We start from the raw sequence: 21,055 nt of genomic DNA on the forward strand, positions 1-21,055 counted from the left end.
CAGACCCGCGCGCCGCCGCGCCGTGACCTTTCACCCCCGCCCCCTCAGCGCGCCGGCGCGGCCGCCGCGTCGCGCGCAGCCGCAGTGCTCCGTGCCGCGCGCCCTTTCCCCGCCCCCTCGCCTCCCCTTCCAGGACTTCCCCCTCTCCCCGGGGCGGGGCCGACGGTGGGCTGGCTCCTCCTCCCACCCTTTGCGACACTCCCGCCGAGCTTGCTCGGTAGGCTCCGGCGGTAAAATCCGGATCTTTCCAGCCTCCCCTGTCTTCTCCAACCTGCAAGATCAGTCTTTCCCGCCCTCCCCCACCACTTTCTTTCTTTCTAGGTCTCCAGTGTGACCTTCAAACGCTCTTGTCGCCTAATAGGGTGTTATAGAGCGGCTTCTTCCCGATCTCAGAAAGTCTGTGCAGACCTGCAGTAAATGTGTTTTAAAATCAAAAGGTAACGATGGGCCCCGATAACTTGGCTACCCTCCAGCAGTCAAACCACGTTTTTGGTTTTTTTTTTTTTTTTTTAAATCACGTGATAGGCTTAAGCCTTCCAGCCAGGATTTTAACTCGGGACTTAAGAGAGGCGGGACTCCCTCGCCACTTCCGGCCCCTAGAGCGTGACTTAACGTCACTTCCTTAGCAATGCACTTTAACCCTTGCCATCCTCGTTTTCTGTACTGTAATTTATAACTCGGTCATAGTGGAAAAGGGAGTAACCCGTTCACTAACCGCGGGACAATTAACATCCGAGCGATCCGCGAAAGAGTCCAGCCTGCCAGATGCGGCGTGCCTGGGGGAGAAGCAGGGTGGAGCTTGAGGTCACATGACTAGCTAGGACGGCCCCGCCCCTTGCAGCTGAAGACTTCCCCTCCCTCAGTGACAGAGCCTCTGGGTCCCGTCTAGGTACTGATTCTGCACTTGGCGCCGCGGCAGGTGAGGTGCGACAGGTAACTGGCGGCTGGTGGGGACGATTGACGGGGTGAGAGAAGATAGGGACTGGGGAGTGTGGACCGCGGCCTGCGGTGCTTGGGGCTCCTGTCTCCTTGTCATCCTGCACTGACTAGGAGCTCTTTTCTCTGGATCTCCTGGACCCCTGGCCCGTCCCCGTAGTCCACTGACGAGGGATTATGATGCCCACCTCTGCCTGGGTTGAGAGCGAGTACGGCCATGATGGTTCCCTATTTGGAGACTTTGGGGCTTCAGGTGGTAGGATTGATTTAGCCATTGCTCGGGGTCTGCAACCACCTCCGGGTCCCATTCCCCAAAGCGCCTTCCCTGGCAAAGGCTTTCGCCCGGATGAGCAGGAAGATAGGAAAACCCCCTGGAGGCAGAGGCGTCTCCGGTGAGACAGGCTTGGGAGGGAATGTTTCTGCTCCACGGCCCTCACTGCAGAGTCACTGAAGGGCTTCCCTACGAATGTGCATTCTCGGGGATTCTAAGGGTTTTTATCCGACATCCTTACGGAGAGGTTCAGTAAATGTTCGCTTGCTCCGGATGAGACTGGAAGGGTAAGAGCGGGGCTTATAGATTTTTCTTCTCGGGGAGCAGGCGGTTGTACTATCTTCAGAACAGGGTGTTTGGTAATGCGACAGTCTCAGTTGAATGGGAAGGCGATGAAAGATGGTGTTGCCTGATTGGGCTGGAGACCTAGGTTATCTTATGGGAAAGTGACGAGGTTTTCCCGAAAGGGAAGTCATTCTTCAGAAACCGATCAAGCTGAAAACGTAATTAATCCAAATTCATGAGGCCATAATTTAAAAGCAGAAGATTAACTCTATTCACTGACTTCTTTGTTTTCTGCCTGTGGCATCATTCCCTTTTTGGACATTTTTCCTTTAAGTCCTACATAATTGCCCCTCCCAGTCAATTCCTTGGCCAGTTTAAATTTGTGAAGTAACGATTGTGTTTTTAATTAGCTTTTGCATTTGTTAAAAAAAATTTAAGTGTATAATATATTGTGAAAATACAGGAATTATTTTGCCTAGGGTTGCCCAACCATTTGTTCTCCATTTTATATGCACTGTGGTAGCCAATGTTTTGACCTCAAACAGTGAGCTTTAGGAAAGGACCGTTTTTTCCGTTTGGGGCTAAACTCTTTTTATTTGTTCTGTAAACTTAGAAAATTCCTTGTTTCAAATTGGAAGGCCTAACAAAATTACACATTTGACTTTTATAGCTGAGCTTATACATTTTCTTATATGAAATCAGATTTTTAGTTAAATCTTAGTTCTAAGCAATGTAATTGAAGAGTCTGCTGAGGACTGGGAATAAGGTTCTTACCTCCATTCGTGTTTGAGGGTCTGGGTCCAATCCTCAGTACTAGAAAGAAAAAAAAATTAGGGAAAAGATGGAATGATTATCTTACAGTGATTGGGCACACTGAATTTTTCCCCTCCCAAATTTTCTGAGATTACATGATCTTATTTTGTTAACGAGAACTAAAAGCTGAAACACAATGATAGCAATTTAGCAAAATAGAAAAACTGGCCTATTTGATACTTCTTCCTAAAAATATTACCGAGATGATTTTGCACTGCCCAGGAAAATCATACTGGTTTTTGTATGTGTATTTACAATTTTACCATTATGTGATCTATACTAGACAATAGCTATTGATATGTTTATATAACAAGTATAAATACAGATTCTTACATAGTTCATTCCTTTTCATTGCTAATGATTATTCTGTGGTACGGACGGCACCACAGTTGGTTCAACCATTCACTTGTTGCCTTTTTTTTTTTTATTTGCTTGTGTGTGCATGCTCGTAGAGGCCAGAGGTGTCTTCCTCTGTTCTTCCCCACCCCCAACCCCCACCCTTTTTTTTTTTTAAGGTAGGTTCAGTCACTGATTCAGCAAGCCTAGCTGGCCAGCAAGCCCCAGGCATCATCCTAGCTCCATTTACCCGTGAGAACTGAACTTAAAGAAGCAGCAACACACTTGACTTTCACGTGGATGCTGGGAAGCCAAACTCGGGATTCTCATGCTTGCTAAGCAAGCACTTGAGTGACTGAGCTGCATCCCGAAATACCATTTTAGCCTTTATTTTTCTCCGATGTGAGGTTCCCTGATCTCTTGAGGAGAGGGGGGAAAAATGGTGTTGCTTTCCTGCCCATGTGACATTCCACCTAATAAACAGAATTCCTAAGTGCTTTGGAAGTCCAAACCAGTTCTGTGCAGGTGCACCAAAATGGACTAGAGAAAACCAGTCTAAAAGCACTGGGTACTAGAGGAGGCGAAGTTCATACGAAAGAGGTTGGATGAGTCTGCAGTTTTACTTCACAATTAATTGCTCCAATTTTAGGGAACTCGTGGAAGCAGTAACTTGATGAAATCTGGAAGATTTGCAGCAGGAATGGGTGACTAAATAGCAATGGAGAATAAATGTGAAAAAAGTTTGACATTATAAATGATGATTTGACATTGGAAGGCATTTCTGATACTGTATAGTTTATGAGATTTCCATGTGTATCAGGGTGTGGTGGTGCATGCCTTTAATCCCAGCACTGGGAGGCTGAGCCTGGCAGATCTCTGAGTTGAAGGCCAGCCTGGTCTATAAAGAGAGTTCTAGGCCAGCTAGAACAGTGAGACCACATTTCAAAAGTGAGAGGGGGAGATTTATATGCAGAAATGTATTTAGGGCCTAAGTCCTCCATTAAGTAACATGTAAGGGTTGGGGCCCAGACATCTTTGTTTTTCCACTTTGAGGTGTTTCTTAGTTTCACTGTCTTTGTAGAGTATCATCACCAGTGAAAAAGTATTCCTTCCCTTGGGCCAACGTAGCCCGTCAGTCCCTTGGGGTACTGCACAGTGTTTTCTATTCCTTTATCTTTACCTACAGATTATTCCCATTATCTGGGGTATTCCTTGGTAAACTGGAAACCACCCTGCAGTTAAAGGTCAGTGTCTCTATTGTGTCTTCTCCACAAGGATGCTGAAGTGGGTGAGGCCCTGTCCAAGCAAACACAATGCTGAGGTCCCTGATAGGTTGTTTACTGAATGAGTATCTTGAGATTAAGAAGGAAATTAAACCACTTTACTTCTCACAGATCAGAGTTCCTTCCGAGGTTGTATACTCAGTATTAAGCTTTAATGCAAGTTTCCAAATACTGGATAGAATAGAGATAGCCTTGTATGGACTTTATTAATACAAACTTACCTCCACAGTGTGTTGTGTTTAGTGATAAGGCCTATGGTTCTCTTTCAATAGGAGCGGGCAGAGATAGTTGTACTAAATGGGAAAATTGGTTCTACATACACTACAAGTGGATTAACACTACAGTTACAGGATCTTCATTCAGCTTCTCTGTCTTGGTCATACGCCCTTTTGAGTGCAGCTGATGCTGGAAGTTTCAGGGTTCTGTACTGGGACACTTTCCTCCCAAGGGTGTTGCGAGTTGAATGAGATAACCTTACATAATCTGTTTGAAAGTAGTTTTAAAACTAGATGGTATGTGAGTGTAAAGCAATACGATTCAAATTTTACCTGAGTAGATTGCCCAATTACAGAGACCTGGGATTAGGTTTTAGCCTTCCCTGTTATTAGCTGTCTTGACCTTGGGCACTTAAAGTTTCCTTATGTTTAAATCCAGCCCATGGGTATTATTAAAGTAGATCGTGAGTATATACAGTGTTTAGTACACACTTTGTAAACTTTTTTTTTAAACAGAGGCCAAGGCTAGCCTTGAACATGGTCATCCTCCTGTCTACCTCCTAAGTGCCGGCATTGCAGGCATATGCCATCACACCAGCAAATATTCTACTAATTATACTGACATATGCTTCCATTGTATATGCTGAACTTCTAGGGAGACTTGAGATGTCCAACAAAAGTGACTGATGCCCGTTTTTGCACGAAAGGTTTGTGTTACAGTGAATGGGCTAGAATTTGAAATGAGTCTATCATAAAAAAATAGAGCCAAAAAAAGATTTGTAGCTTTATTTTTTGAGACTAGCTGTGCTGTTACTTAGGCTGTTTTACAAGGAACAGTATGGAGATGATCCCGAGTAAGAATTTTTTAATTCTTTAGAAAATCACAAGGATTAGTGGTTTTGCAACGGAAAGCATCAGTAAATAAAAATAATAGTTGAAATATAGCTTTTGCAAGATTATATTTTTCTTTAATCGTGATAAAAAATACTCATTACTTTAAGGAAAGTAGTTTACTAAGAGATAATTGAATATTTACTTTAATGTCAGTTCACTGTAGAGTAACTGGTATGTAGTAAGTGTATGTTCATGCATTTTTGTGTGTTGATAAATAATATGTGATCAATAAGAATGCTTTGCATTTAATTTCTGAACAGTTTTAAGTTTCATTCTTTTCTTATTTCTTTTTCTTGTGGTGGGTGGGGAGTGTGTTTTGATACAGGATTTTTTTGTGTAACAGCCCTGACTGTCCTGGGACTTGCTCTGCAGACCAGGCTGGCCTTGAACTCAGAGATCCACCTGCCTTTGCTGGAATTAAAGGTACACACCATCACATGTGACACCTGATCTCGCTTTTTATCTTGAAGACAGGGTTCCAGTAAGTTGTCCAGACTGACCTTGAATATGCTCCATACATAGGGAAACCTTGAACTTGTTAGATTCCTATCTCATCCTCCCAAGTAGGTGACATTAACAGGCCTGTGCTACTAGGTCCAGCTAAATTATTTTTTTTTTTAGTTTGATCTAAATTTAAACATTGAAATAATTCTTTCATCTTAAAATTGCGTGAATATCTTATATGAAAATGCTTTGACTTACTCAAATAACAAAGTTGTTTGTTTAGTTGTATATTTACTCTCTCCTAGGCTTAGATATGTAAGTACAGACATTTTCTTTTTTAAGAAATAGAAGTAAAGGGCTGAGTGGTTGCATAACATGCACAAAGCCCTGGTTTGATTTCCAGCACCATATAAAGTGGGCATGGTGGCACATGCCTATAATCAGGAAATGGGAGCAAGATCAGTAATTCAAGGTCATCCTCAGCTGATGTCAAGGTCAATTTGGAGTGCATGAGATTCTGTCTCAAGTATATACATAAATTTGTGTTTGTGTGTGTATGTTTGTTTTGTGTGTAAATCCTGATGTCTAAGGAAATTTCTATCATGACAAAGTGGTATTTAAGTGTGGAGGGGAGGCACATTTTTATGGTAAACATAACTGATTCAATTTGTCTAAAGACTTAAATGTAAATAAGGTATTTTAAATATTATAAACCCAGCAGGAATACCTCCACGTTATGAAAGGAAAAAAATAGACATATGAAACTACATAGAAATAATTTTGTAGCAGAAATGGAAACAAATGATTGAAAGAAAACACTTGAAATACATACAACAGATGAAGTAGTAAAATCTTACAAATTTTAAAAAGTCCACCTGATAAGACCATATATAGCGAAGCATATGGCCAGAAGTTCACAGAAGAAAAAGCTTAACATTTAACTAACATGAAAACTAATTTACTAGTAATTGATACATTAACAGAGAAATATTATGTCTCTGACTAGTAAAAATTAAATGGTAAACTAGCATTTAATACATACTAGTAGGGAAGTATGGGGAAAGACTGTCTCATAAGTGCTAGTAGAAAAATTAATTGTTCTTTGTTGGTTTTGTTTTGTTTAGTAAGCAAACTGTATTAGTTGGTATTAAAAATACATCTATTCTCCCATTAGTCTCCATGAAATCTTTTCCTTGAAAATAAAATCACCAGTAAGCAAACAAGAACATGTTTGTATGGATGTTGATTGCTACATTGTTGACAGTGTCAAAATCCTGGGAATAGAGGAGCACCTAGTAGTAGAAGTATTATGCAAATTATAGCACAGTCATATTCTGAAATGTTGTGAAGTCATTTAGTAGTAGGAGTTGAATCTCTCCTAGTAACTTGGAAGGATTTCTAAATATATCCTGAGAGGATTTCCAACATGTACCTTAAGTAATAAAAGCAAAATATAGGGAAATGTATATAATAAAAGATTCTATTTTTATAAAACAATATGTGAGACATTATTGTTTTGTGTGTCTTGTCAACACTAGAAAGGAGGAAATAAGTAGAAAAAGAGAGGGCACAGAGGTAGAGAGTATCCACAAGAAGATATGCATACATGTTTGCACATGTCTGTCTGTATGTACAGTGAATTATGGAAAAGGATGATAATCACATTTAGTGGTTGCCTCAGAATGGCTAGATAAACATTCCATTATGTTGTTTCCACTTTTGACAATCAGCACAGTGTTTCTGTAAGTAGTGAAACACAAAGCTATTTACATTTTTAAAAAGAAACAAAAGGCCAGGTAGGCTAAAGAAAAATTAAGAAGATGAAAAATAATTTCTGAGGTGACTAGACATGGCAGTTACTTGAAGTTATTTTTGTCTTAGGTATTGGAGAAGGAAGTGAATAAATTATCCTTGTAACTCCATAAATTCTTAATTTTACTTGTGGTAACCATTGGACACCTAATAAGAAATTATCACATAAATGTACCCCAAAAAAGATAGCTATTAGCAGATAAGGGTCAAATTGACATGTTCTTTTGGTGTTGGTATTAAATGTTCCAAAGTGTTTTATGCCGTGGAAATGTAGAGCATATCGCACAAGTGTAGTCTCTGTCACCTGACTTAATCATGTGACATAATCACTGTAAGGACTTGTAGTCCACCAGATTCAAGATTAACTTTTTTTTTTTTCCTCCTGGTTTTTCAAGACAGGGTTTCTGTATGTAACAGTCCTGGCTGTCCTGGAACTCTGTGGACCAGGCTGGCCTTGAACTCACTGGGAGCTGCCTGCCTCTGCCTCCCAAATGCTGGGTCTAAAAACATGCACCACCACCACCACCAGGTGATTTTAACTTTGTCTTTAAGAAAACTTCAAATAAAGCAAAGTTTGGGAGATTTGGTCAGAAGCCTGCATCAGTGGTTAGAGTGTGTACTGCTTCTGCAGAGACCTGTGTTCAGTTCCCAGCACCGGTGTTGGGTGGTTTATGACTGCCTATAACTCCAGGTCAGGGACTCTGACCCTCTTCTGCCCTTCACCAGCCCTGCCATACACATGCAAATTCTCCCATACAGACACATAAATAAAAAGAAAAATTTAAATCTTTAAAAAGCAAAGTTTAAACTGTTTGCAGTTAATTAATACTCGATTTTATTTGCTGATTTATTCTATGTTTAGACAGTATAGATGTGTAATCCAAGCTAACCTCAGACTTGAGTCCCTGTTGTATCAACCTCCCAAATCTGGATTTAAAGATGCATGCCACTGCACACAGCTTGATTTCAATTTTCTTCTAAGAATTAAAAGTTGATACATTGTTTAAAACCGTTATAGGAAATGGCAGATGGTTTAGAGTTGAGTTTGTCTTATATCTCATGCTGCTTTTTAGTGTGTGTGTGTGTGTGTGTGTGTGTGTGTGTGTGTGTGTGTGTGTGTGTGGTCTGTATCATAAACTGTACAAAAACCCGAATTAAATTAAATGGGTAATACGTGTATAAGCATGATGAAAATCACATATTACGACATTTCTGTTGTCTTCTACCCCCATGTATTGGTCCATAAATGGTAGTACCTTTGAATAGTATTCTGAGCCTCCCTTTTTTCACTTAACAGTGTTATCCTGGAGACTTTTCACACTGATCCAGTAAAGCTCCCTTTTAAATGCTGGTTGAGTATTTAATTACTCTGATGAATCATCACTGTCATATGGAACATTGCTGGGAGATTGTTCCTGGTCCAGGCCCTTTTTGGATCTGTCTACCTCCGCCTCTTCAGCAGATCCTACCAGCATGTGCCACCACAAGTGGCAAGGCCTTTTTCTTAATACTTTAATTGTAATGACTCATGGAAGCCTCCCAGCAACCTTCTAAGGTGATGCTTATTTTTATCTCCATTTACCAGATGAGGAAAATTATGCATGTGATGGTCAAATATTCAATAATATAACTAAAGCTGGTAAGTGGTAGAACTCGGGATTTGAACTCAGAAGTATCTTCCCAGATATTACTGTTTTAATGATAGTAAGCATACAAGTTATTTAGTCTTTAAATTTTTTACAAAGTGTTCGTGTGTTTGTGTGTCTGTGTGTGTGCGTGCGTGCGTGCGTGCGTGCGTGTGTGTGTGTGTGTGTGTGTGAGAGACAGAGAGACTGAGAGGGAGAGAGAGATGGAGGGTGGTTTGTGGAAGTCAGGACAACTTTATGGAGTTCTTTCCTTCCACATTTCTGTAGAATCTGGGAATCACCCCCAGGTCACTAGGTTTACAAGGCCTGAGTCATCTCGCTGGCCCCTAGTCTCCACATTAATGGACATCCCAATCTTTGTGTACGAAAGTGGTATAATAAATATTAAGACATTTTGTGCGTATGCAGTAAATTCCTAGAAATGGAGTAGCTGCATCATAGGTATCACAATGTTGCTCTCCAATTTAGGGATGCACAGAAGTTCAACTCTGTCCGGTGACTTGCTTGAATCTGCCATTTAGCTTGAGTATTGAGAAGACTGGATTGCTGAATGATTTTGACTTTCCTGAACTATGTGTGATCTACCATTGTGATAGCACACATTCATTCATATAGAACCAGTATAATTAAAAAAAAGACATTTGGGCTTATGACTTTTAAATAACATTAAGTATTCTGGTTACAACTTAAAATGTTTCTTATTTGATTTCTATTAGAGTTTCACTATTTTAAATTGGAATTTATATTACCCAAAGAGTAAAAAACTATAGTTCTTAATAAATAACTGAAAGGTGCTGATTTTATGTGTCAAAAGAATTACGTAAGACATTTCAGTTCAGTTCAGTAAATAGCTGAGCATGATAGCTTGTGTTTGAGCAGCCCTTGAGTACCAGCTTTAGGTAATACACTGAGCCAGTGAGGGACTCCATTCACAGTACCAGCTTTAGGTAATACACTGAGCCAATGAGGGACTCCATTCACAGTACCAGCTTTAGGTAATACACTGAGCCAGTGAGGGACTTCATTCACATTAATTACAAACTCCATAAATTTTTTTAAATGTAACACGTTTTAAGAGTCTAAGAGGCAAGCCGGGCGGTGGTGGCGCACGCCTGCCTTTAATCCCAGCACTCGGGAGGCAGAGCCAGGCGAATCTCGGTGAGTTCGAGGCCAGCCTGGACTACCAAGTGAGTCCCAGGAAAGGCGCAAAGCTACACAGAGAAACCCTGTCTCGAGAAAAAAAAAAAAAAGAGTCTAAGAGGCAGGTAGGCTGATTGACACCAAAGTATTTGATGTGATCCAAAGCAGAAACTCTCTCTTCTTTTTTGGGGGGAGGGGTGATGTTTGTTGTGGGTAGTTTGTTTTTTTTCCAAGACAGGGTTTCTCTGTGTTGCTCTGCCTGGTCTGGAACTCACTTCATAGACCAGGCTGGCCTGCCTCTGCCGCCTGAGTGCTGGGATTAAAGGTGTGCACCACCATGCAGAGCAGAAATTTGAAGCTAGGAATCTGCTCAGGTCTCAGCCAGTACACCTAAGGGATTGAATGTACATTTACAGAACAACCTACTATTGTTCATTGATGTGTGTTTGTGTTTGTTTTAAACATGATCTCATCCTTCCCAAGACATTGTACTGGGAATATGAAGGGTTGAAGAAAGAGCCAGAAATAGAGATAATTAGGCTGTGGGTAAAGGTTACAGTCAAGACTGCCTTAAGTAAGAGCAGCACAAAACAACAAGAAGTAGTTCTCACTCCGTCTCCACCTTATAGAACCACTGAACTAACTATACCAACATTATATCCAAAGTATTAGAACATAGCCTGGGTCTTAACACAGAACCTTCAGCCTCATTGAGAATAGGGGAGGATCTTCCTAAGTCCTCATCCAAGATATTATTTTGGTTTTTTGAAAAAGGGTTTCTCTGTCATCCTGGCTGTCCTGGAACTCCCTCTGTAGACCAGGCTGGCCTTAAACTCACAGGCATCCTCCTGCCTCTACCTCCCAAGTACTGGGATTAAAGGCGTGCACCTCCATCCCCAGCTTCGATTGATTAGTATCTAGTGCAGGGACGGATTGAAGGATTCTGGCGGTGACTTGTTGTCTATACATATCCTTTTAGTCTACTGCCACTTGTTGAAGAGATGGAGGCTCTCTACTGAATTTATACTTTTGTCAAAAGTTCGTTTTTTCATCTATGTGTACATAGCCTTTTTGAATTGAGTGTAAATTTTTAAATAATACAAGCCCAAATATTAGACTTTAGACTCTGTGCATTTATTATAAAATTATTTGTGTTCTGGCTAATAGTTTAAACCACTAAAATTACTAATAAAAATATAATAACATTTAAATTTTTAATAAGTTAATATACTTAATAAGAGGGACGTTCCTAATATTTTAAGATGTTTAATAGTACTTTTATTTCAGAAGTTCATTCTGTGATAATATTTGGCTTGAGCTTTGGCCTCAGGGAAGTGCTGATTTTAAAATCTTGGGCATTGGGCATTGGGCATTGGGCCAAGCTATATTCAGTCCATTTCTAGGGAATATCAGTTTTCACTCAGTGAATAGGAGTTCCTGTTTCACTCATGCCCAGTCAAGACTGTAACTAAATAATGCTCGATGTTTGTGTCCTGTATGAGCAGCTCGGCTGCTTCCTGGCAGTTACAGTCCAGCAGTAAAGACAGATATTGATTGACCAGCTTAGTTTTGCTGTTTGGTTTCCCTTTACATTTTTAAAATTACTCTGTGTGTGCGTGTGCATGCGTGTGCGTGTGTGCGTGCGTGCGTGTGTGCGTGTGTGCGTGCGTGCGTGCGTGCGTGTGTGTGTGTGTGTGTGTGTGTGTGTGTGTTACACATGCCCGTGGATGGTGGGTGTATGCATGTCCCAGCGAGCATATGGATGTTAGAGAACAACTCAAGGGAGTCAGTTTTCTCCTCCCACCGTGTCAATGCCAGGGATTGAACTCAGGTTATCAGGTTTGGGGGCAGAAGCCCTTACCCTCTGAGCCATCTCACTGCTCTGCTTTTTAGTTTTGAGATGGGATCTCACTATATAGCCCAGACTAGCGTTAAACTTGAGCTCCTCCTGCCTCATTTTCCTAATTCAAGAATTAAAGAAGTGTGCTACCACACCTTGATTTGTTTCACAGACTTAAAATTACAGTAATGGTTAATTAAGTGCTACATAATAGCAATTTTGAAAACTAAACACTTGCCACATTAATTCTTTAGCAGACCACACCATTTATTAAACCTCTATGAATGACCAAGTCTTTCTCGACCCACAGTCAACTTAATAAACTGTAGCTGTTACTAATTGAAATATAACTGGGCAAACCATTAGAAATGCGGATTTCTTGCCCATTGAACTGAAAAGTGTCTGTGGACTTTTTGCCATAGTTGTGTATTTCAATTTAGTTATAGAGGTTCTTTTATCCATATTAGACACTGTGCCGGTTAGTTTTAACTGTCAACTTGACACAACCTAAAATCAATGGGACTGTGGTTCTCCCTAATGAGCATTTATCTAGATCAGGTTGGCAGTAGGCATGACTGGGAGATGGTCTTTATTGTTAATTAAAATGGACAACTGTGGGCTGCACCATTCCCTAAGATGGGTTCTGAACTTGGCTTACAGACAAGAGAAAGCTAAGTAAGTACAGGCAAGCCAGCCACATGTGTGCCGCGCCCCCCTTGACTGTGAATGTAGTTTGACTAGTTGCTTTAGTTTCTCTGCCTTGGTGTCTCCTCAATGATGATGGAATTGTAAGCCTAATAAGCCCTTTCCTCCCTAAAATGCCTTTGTCTCAACAACAGAAATGAAACCTCTTTAAGGGCTTACCTGCATATTACTAAATTGCTTCTTTTTAATGATTATGGGTTGTTCTTTTGACCATTAATCCAGAACCTCATTCCTTTACCTTCTAAGGTAGCTCTTCAAATGATTTGCTGCATTAAATTTCCATTGTCCTAAAATATTACATAATACTTTTTAGTTGTGCATAATTTAATCCCATGTGGCTGTATTTGCAATATGCAGAAAGAAAAGGAATTTATGACCATTTCTAGAAATGCTTTAAAAATGATCGTGGACAAGGCTAACAACTAAGCCTTAACCTATCTAACTGGAAAATTTGAAATTCTGTTCCCAGTTTATGTCATCATTTTTAGGAATGCTTTTGTTTTGATAGAAGGCTGAAGTAGGTGCTTGCGTGTGTGTGTGTGTGTGTGTGTGTGTGTGTGTGTGTGTGTGTGCTGTGTGTCATCACGTTCCCTGATTCCACTAGACCAGTTTGCCTCCTGTAATTTTGTTGTGCTTCTCTGCTCTTTGACTCCCAGCTTTTTCTATACATTTCCTTAGAATTTTTAGTAATTTTCATAAACCATTTCACTAATGACCTTAAGTTTACCTTCTATTCATTCTTGTTTGATGATACTATGAAATGTGTATACAATGTAAAATATTTATTCCTTGGAACTTTCTCTTTTATTGTCATTTTGACCTATTAAGTGGATCAGTAAAGGCAACAAGGACCCAGCACTTTTTGTCCTGTGTTGTCATCTGTAGCTGGGTGGCCTGCCTGCCCAAATTAGCTCCCTTCAAAGTCCCAAACTGTTACTACATTTCAGACATTCTGTGCAGATGACCAACTGCCAAAGGAGAGTGTTGTTTCTCATAAGCTGTGTTTTCTAAAAGAGAAAAGAAATAACTCTCAGACACTCCTAAAAGATTTTCCTTGCCTTTTATTGGTCAGACTATTCCCAAACAAGCTATTTCCAAGCCAGTCTTTGCTAAAGGAACTGAAATTACCATGATAGACTTCCTAAAATTTGAACAAAGTTTGGGTTTAGGTTTTATTGGCAAGAAAAGAAGAGGGATCTAGGTATGTATAGTGAAATAAATCTGTCACATAGCATTTCTTTTTCTTTTTTCTTTCTTTTTTTTTCTGTGTGTGTGTGTATGTGTGTGTAGCCCTGACTGTCCTGGAACTCGCTCTGTAGACCAGGCTGGCCTTGAACTCACAGAGATCCCCCTGCCTCTGCCTCCCAAGTGCTGGGATTAAAGGTGTGTGTCACCACGGCCACTTGCCATATACTATTTCTGATAGATCTGCTGAGCAAATAAAAACAGATGAATAAGAAAGTACTTCACAGAATGACTAACTCGCAGTAGTATTTTACATTAGAAATCACCAAAGTTTTTAACTGGAATTCTATCTATTTTATAACTATTAAACAGGTTAGGGTGCTTTTCTTTATGCAGGAAAATTGCAGATGAAAATAAGGAGATGTAGGGTCAGGCTAGGTGGTATGTGCCTATAGTCTCAACACTCAGGAGGCAGAGACAGTGGGATTATGAATTTGAAACTAAGATGGGCTGTAGACACAATGAGACCCTGTTTTTAAAGTAGCTCAATAAATAAGAAATGGAGCAGTGGAAACCTACCTATGTGTCCTGATTTGATTGTTACATACTGCATACATTTATTGACTTGTCACACTGTATGCCTTTTGATACATACAATTAAAAAAATAATAAAAGATCCTAAGTATTTGGTTGAAATCTACTGGATTTTTTTTTCTTTATAAACGAAATAACAAAAAAGTCCTGTGCTTTCCGAAGATAGTTTTTTAATGAGTTAATGTGTTCTTTTTCAAATGATACATTAAATAGCACTTCAGTGTCAGTGAAGTGAGTCAGATTTGTATGTGAATTGCCTTGGAACATTAGTGTTATATCTGTTATGTCTCTTTCCTGTCTCCAGCCCAGACTACGGTAGTAAAAAGAATTGGTTCTAGAAAGAGACATTCCTAGGTGCGGCGCACTAACCAGTGGCAGTTTGGAGAGTGTGTTATCAGACAGAGGAGGGAAAGCAGCCTCTGGTGTCCCTTGTCACTGCAGTGTTCTGCAGTGCTGTGGGGGAGAGGCTGATGACTCATTAGTCAGATGGCTGCCTCTACTGCCTTCTGGACGGTTCCTTTTCTATAGCACAGATTCTTCGTCTTTTTCATTTTTCACAAAAATGGTGGGGACTATAATTTATGATTAAGGGTATCTTAGTTGTAAATTGTATTTGCTTTTTATCCTTAGAGTAGGAGCCCAGTAGCTAAAGATAAATTTTAATGTAATCATTGAGTTGGTTTTTTGTGAATGTAGCTGTGAATACCCCATTTTCTCCATGGCTCTCGTGCTGGAGCTCTGATGACCCAGGGACTCCAGCATGCTTAGCAAGTGCAGGATCCTGTGACATCCCCAGCACTGCTATTCCTCCACTTCTTTTTTGTAGAATTGAGAACAGCAGGGATAACTGTAGAAGGAAGGAGTTTCGGGCAGCATTAAATCATAGTGTATTTGTACCTTCTTCTGTAAAGACGTGGGATAACATTAACTTAATATATTATGACTTTTAAGTTTCCTATTGAAAATGCTTTAGAAGGTTGTAAAACATTTTACAATTATTTTTATTTTTAATTGTGTCTGTGTGTGTGTGTGTGTGTGTGTGTGTGGCTCTGTGCACATGTATGCAGGTGCCCAAAATGTATATGTTGTTCAGAAGGCCAGAGGCTTTGGATCCCCTGGAACTGGAGTTACAGGGGTTATGAGTCACCTCACATAGTTGCTGGGCCCAGAAATAGACACCACTACAAGAGCATACTGCTCTCCTAACTGCTCAGCCGCTTCTCTAGGCTGTGTTTGACATAGACCATAAATATTTAAAATGTAAAAAACTTTTACTGCCGGGAAGTGGTGCAGCACACCTTTAATCCCAGCACCTGAGAGTCAGAGGAGATGGATGTCTGTGAGTTCAAGGCCAGCCTGGCCTACATAGTGAGTTCCAGGACAGCCAGGGCTACACAAAGAAACCCTGTCTCAAAATACATAAATTTCTCAGATGAAAGCACAGCTGGGCATCGCTGACAAGTTGTCTAGAGGTGAATTTGTAGAGTTGCCAGTTGGGCTTTTGGTTCGCTTACGATCCTGTTAGGTTGGTTGGTGGGTGGTTGGTTTTGTTTATTTTTCAAGACAGGGTTTCTTTGTGTAGCCCTGGCTGTCCTGGAACTCACTGTGTAGGCCAGGCTGGCCTTGAACTCACAGAGTTCCACCTGCCTCTGGAGCTCTGGGATTAAAGGCCTGTACCACTGCCCACTGTCTTATTATCTTAATGTTATTCCTTCTAATGCCTAGTATATGCCTGGAATGTTTAAAAAAAAAAAGAAAAGTATAAGTCACATGGTGGCTATACTTATCCAGCTGACTGATAAACCCACAAGACAGCTGACTAATGAACAAATCCATTTCTTTCTTTCCATTAATCATTGTTCATATAGTTGCAGGACGCAGACTATAAAAGCTACTGTTTGGCCTCATGAAGTCTGTACCCTGAGAGCTGAGCCGTCTACAGGAAAGCACTACTGTGCAGTCTGATGTCTTGCTAGTATCAGCTTCTCCTGTAAGCCTTGCCTCACACAGCTTGGCTTTGCATTCCTCTAAAATCAGCCTCTGCTTCTAGAACATGCACATCTCTTAATTTTAACTGGCTGGCCGGCCATGTCTCACCATGCCAGAAGATGATTAAAGGATCATAAAAGGAAGAGTGGGTATTTGGGTATTACACCATATTTTCTTACTGTAATACAGCAGCTGGCACATCATTGGTGCTTAAAATTCCGTTTTGTTTAGTAAATAAAATTATGACAAAATTAAACAGTATAATTTTTAAAAAAAGACTAGTCAGGTAATTATGTTTTGCTTAAATAATAAAAAGGTAAGAATACATTTAAGAGTCTGGAAAGATGGTTCTAAGGATAAAAGCATTTGTTGCTATTGCAGAAGGCCTAGGTTTGGTTTCCAGCACTCACATAGTGGCTCACAACCATCTGTAACCCTAGTTCAGGGGCTCTGATGCCCTCTTCTGATCTCTCTGGGCATCAGGCATGCATATGTTATACATATGTACATGCAGGCCAAACATTCATCCACCTACCCCACCCCCACCTTCACGGGCACCTGTACACACACACACACACACACACACACACACACACACACACACATACAATACACACACACCATAAAACAATAAATCTTATTTAAAAAGCAGAAGCAGCTACTGCTGCTACATTAAACATACCATTTAGAAATCAGACAATCTTGACTTGGATTAATAAAATTAAATTACTCTTCATATCCCTTTTCTCTCAGGCAGACCAGTGAGGTGTCTTACCAGAGCCCTGTTGGACTCTACAGATGAAACAGGATAATCAAAAGAATTTTAATTTAATTTAAAAATTTAAGCTCAATATTTTTGACTCAAAGCCTTGGTCTCTGCCCCACAAAACAAAGAAGCGTCCAGATTACCTGAAGTAATATTCTTTTGTTCTTACACAATATTGAAAGTTTTTTATTTCTATTGCTCCGTTTTGAAAGCAGTCAATACAAATACGATAAAATACTATAAAAAAGACTGCCTTAGACCAAGGACAGCAGACACTCAGGAGGATGCACAGGAAATCAGACATACCATTGTGAAAGAAGGCATTTCTGGAAGTAAACGGCCTTTCCCAAACTGAGATGCTATTCAGGTAGCATTGCAGAGGGAATGTTTGTGAGCATTTCTCATTTCACAGGGAACATTTGACCAAATCTGTAATTAAATCACAGTTCGTGGATAAATGGTAGTGCAATTCTTGTTTTTTCAGTTAAAGATGAGAGAGTTTGATTTGTCTAAGTTTCCCTGCAGCATATCATTAGAGGAACCTAAATGTGATCCCAAGTCAGCTGACTCAAGGTCTCATGCTGTCCACTTTACTGGGCAGATGACCATGCATCACAAATAGTATACAGGGAATACCCACACTGGGGAAGAACTTAGTCTGGATGATGACCTCACTTCCACGTCTACTTCTCTGAAGATGTGCACATATGTGTGTGTATCTGAGTGTGTGTGCGCACATGCATCACATACATACAGACACCCACAGGTCAGAACTGGCCTGGAACTGGACTTTTAGACAGTTGTGAGTTACCATGTGGATGCTGGGAAATGAACTGAGCTCCTCTATAAGAGCAGAAAATTGTCTTAACCACTGAGCCATCTCTCCAGCCCCTAAAGAGTTTTTTATGTATACATTTGTATGTATGAGGGTACCTCTAGGCCAAAAGAGGGTATCAATTCCCTTTGAGCTGGAGTCTCAGGCAGTTGTGACTATTAGCTGATCCTTTTTAGAGCAGCAAAGACTCTTAGCGGAGCCATCTTTCTGTCCTCTTGAAGATTCTGACAACCTATTTCCTAATGTGTTGTCTTTAAGGTTTTTTGTTTTCATTGCCTCCCATTATCTGGTATTTTCTAGAAAATCTTGTCTTGGGGCTGGAAAGATGGCTCAATTCATAAAGTGCTTATGGTACGTGGATGAGGACTTGAGTTCAGTTCTCAGCGCCCACCCGCCAAAAGTCAGGTGTGCAGCATGTGCTTAAGGAGGCTGAGACAGGTGGATACCTAGGCCTCCCTGGCCGGCTAGCCTGAGCAAACCTGCAAACCCCAGGGCCTAGCAAAAGACCCTTTCTCAAAGAAACAAAGCAGACACTCCTAAAGAATAACACCCGAGATTTACCTGAAGTCTACACATAGCTTTTTGATATCTTGGCTAAAGGATTACAAATTGTATATGGTATAAATGTGATCGTCTAGCATCTCCAAAAATACTGAAAATCGCTCCTCGGTGTTGCCATACTCAACAAAGCTCAGGAGTTGGTTTTCCTATCTATGTTCTTTTTGTCTGGACTCCACTCTCTCAAAACTTGCTTTCCGACTACCTTTTTTGGTATATATGCTTGATCCATACTGATCTACACTTGACCCACGTTCTCCATGGTAGAGTCCGTTTCGCTTCTCTTCCCAATACGGTGTTTATACCTTGAAGACTTAAATCATTTTTCTGGATAGTACAGTTGGGTAAACCAGCAAAAGCTCCTTGAAAATAGTCACATGTTTCACTTGCAGCATTTATTCTCTAGCTTTAACATAGAGCCTTTCTCTTGGGAGGAACACAGTAAACATTCAGTCATGGAAGTCCATTGACATTCAAGCCTTAACTAGCATTCCCAGTCTCTGGTCCTCCTTGTGGTCTCTCCCCAGATTGAATGTGTTAGAGCAACAGAGCACTATTCTTCTTCAGTCCTCATTCCTTTCCTTTTGTTCACAGGATGAAGTGTATTTGTTTTCTTGACATTCAGGTAGAGACCCATAAATTAGTATCATATATCTCTGCATACTATTGTTACCCTAACGTAAGCTTTTGTACCAGCCAGGCTGCTCTGTTTGCCGTTCCTGAATATTTTATTTCCATTCTTCTACTGTTGCCTCATCTGGAATGCCCTTGCCACTCACCCTTTCCTAGTTTGTACACATACTACCTGACCTTCAAGATGGCTTCACTAAACATTGTAGTCATTGAACGTTTACTAAGTGAATATATGACTTGGCACTTTAATCACTGAATGACTTAAGACTAATTTTGTAGTTGATTGGGGGGCATTATTTAGCTTTTCACATATCCAAGTATTTGTTCCATCGCCCTAATATAATGATTAATAACTATTAAGTTAAATCAGGAGCCTCAAAATAAACTTTGAGCTCCAGAATCCATCACCGGTTTTCATTTTTGCTGCTGTTTCGTGTGTCCTTTGTTGTTTTTAGGCAGATCTCTCTGTGTGTAGCACAGGCTGGTCCGGAGCTTTCTTTGTAGACCAGGATAGCTTCAAACTTCATGACAACCCTCCTGACCCTGCTTCTCCAGTGCTAGGAATAATAGTGTAAGCCACCCAGCCAGGCTTCTAGTCCCTGTTTAGATACAGGCAGTTGAAGTTTTCAGATTGTCCATCTCTAAAGGAGACATCAAACTACATTTTCTTGTTTGCTTTTTTTTTAGGATTTATTTATTTTTGTTTTATGTGTATGAAATGTTTGCTTGCATGTATTGCATCATGTGCATGCCTGGTGCCTGTGGAGGCCAGAGAAGGATGTCAAACCCCCCTCCCCCCAGAACTGGAGTTACTGACAGTTGTGAGGCACAGTGTGGGTGCTGGAAGCTGAACCTGGGTCCTCTGCAAAAGCAAGTACTCTTAATCACTAAGCTGTCTTCCCAGCCCCGAAACTAAATTTCCTTAACTGGTTCTGTGTTCTAAAATAAAAAAAAGGAAAAATGCCCCTAGGCTTTTTTTGGGGGGAGGGGGAGCAGGTTTCAAGACAGGGTTTCTCTGTGTAGTTTTGGTGCCTGTCCTGGATCTTGCTGGACCAGGCTGGCCTCGAACTCACAGAGATCTCTTTGCCTCTGCCTCCCAAGTGCTGAGATTAAAGGCATGCACCACCGCCGCCCGGCTCCCCCCAGGCATTTTTAAAGATAGTTTTTTTGTTTTTTTTTAATGTAAGATACTTAGTTTGTTTCATAACACTATGAAGAGTGTTATGATTAAAAAAATAAATAAAACAAGGGTGGGACTGGAAAGGTGGCTGAGTGGTTACAACCATGTGTTCCTCTTGCAGAAGACCTGGGTTCGGGTCCTAGCACCTACACAGTGACTTCCAACAGCCTATAACTCCAGTTCCAGGAGACCCAACACCCTCTTCTGACCTCTGCAGGCTCCAGGTATAGTTATAGTTAAGGCAAAACACTCATAATATTTTAAAAAATGAATAAAGCATTGAAAAAATAAAGGAGAAGTCAATATGTCACAATTGAAATTGATGCTTAGAGCAACCTCATGAAAAAGATGACATTTACATAGAGTCCTAAAGGAGGTACTGGGCCAGGTCACCTAGCAGAAAAGCTTCTGAGACAAAGGCAACAGCCTTCCCAGAGCTCTGAGACTTTATGGAATGAGTCAGAATAATTGGAGAAGTAGTCAGGGAAATAATGGGTGGGGATATAGGCATTAAAAAGGTTAAATAAATCATTGGAAATTTTTAATATTTTCTATGGAGTATGAAATGTAAAAATTGCAATTTGGTTATATTATAAAATGGTGTGTTATCCAAGAATGAGGTACTTTTAACTAAAATTTAAGAATTTTATGTTACATTTTATTCTGAACCAGTGTTATAGCATGAGAATATACCA

At 40.5% G+C, this 21,055-nt stretch overlaps 1 protein-coding gene across 6 annotated transcripts in view; it reads left to right on the plus strand.

Annotated features, from left to right (window-relative positions):
- The first annotated feature begins 112 nt into the window (after positions 1 to 112).
- Atp6v1a (ATPase H+ transporting V1 subunit A) overlaps positions 113 to 21,055 on the plus strand; it is a 53,541-nt gene continuing 32,598 nt past the window's right edge. The window contains exons 1-2 of one of the 6 annotated variants that reach the window (XM_059276915.1): positions 113 to 437; positions 20,482 to 20,584. The gene's annotated coding sequence lies outside the window, so the exon portion shown is untranslated. Of the gene's footprint in view, positions 438 to 610; positions 934 to 3,847; positions 3,886 to 20,481; positions 20,585 to 21,055 lie in introns of those variants that run through there. The other 5 variants (XM_059276916.1, XM_059276917.1, XM_059276914.1 and 2 more) reach the window with 5 other exon arrangements.

Source organism: Peromyscus eremicus, chromosome 12, assembly GCF_949786415.1.
Source record: "Peromyscus eremicus chromosome 12, PerEre_H2_v1, whole genome shotgun sequence".
NCBI classification, from domain to species: domain Eukaryota; kingdom Metazoa; phylum Chordata; class Mammalia; order Rodentia; family Cricetidae; genus Peromyscus; species Peromyscus eremicus.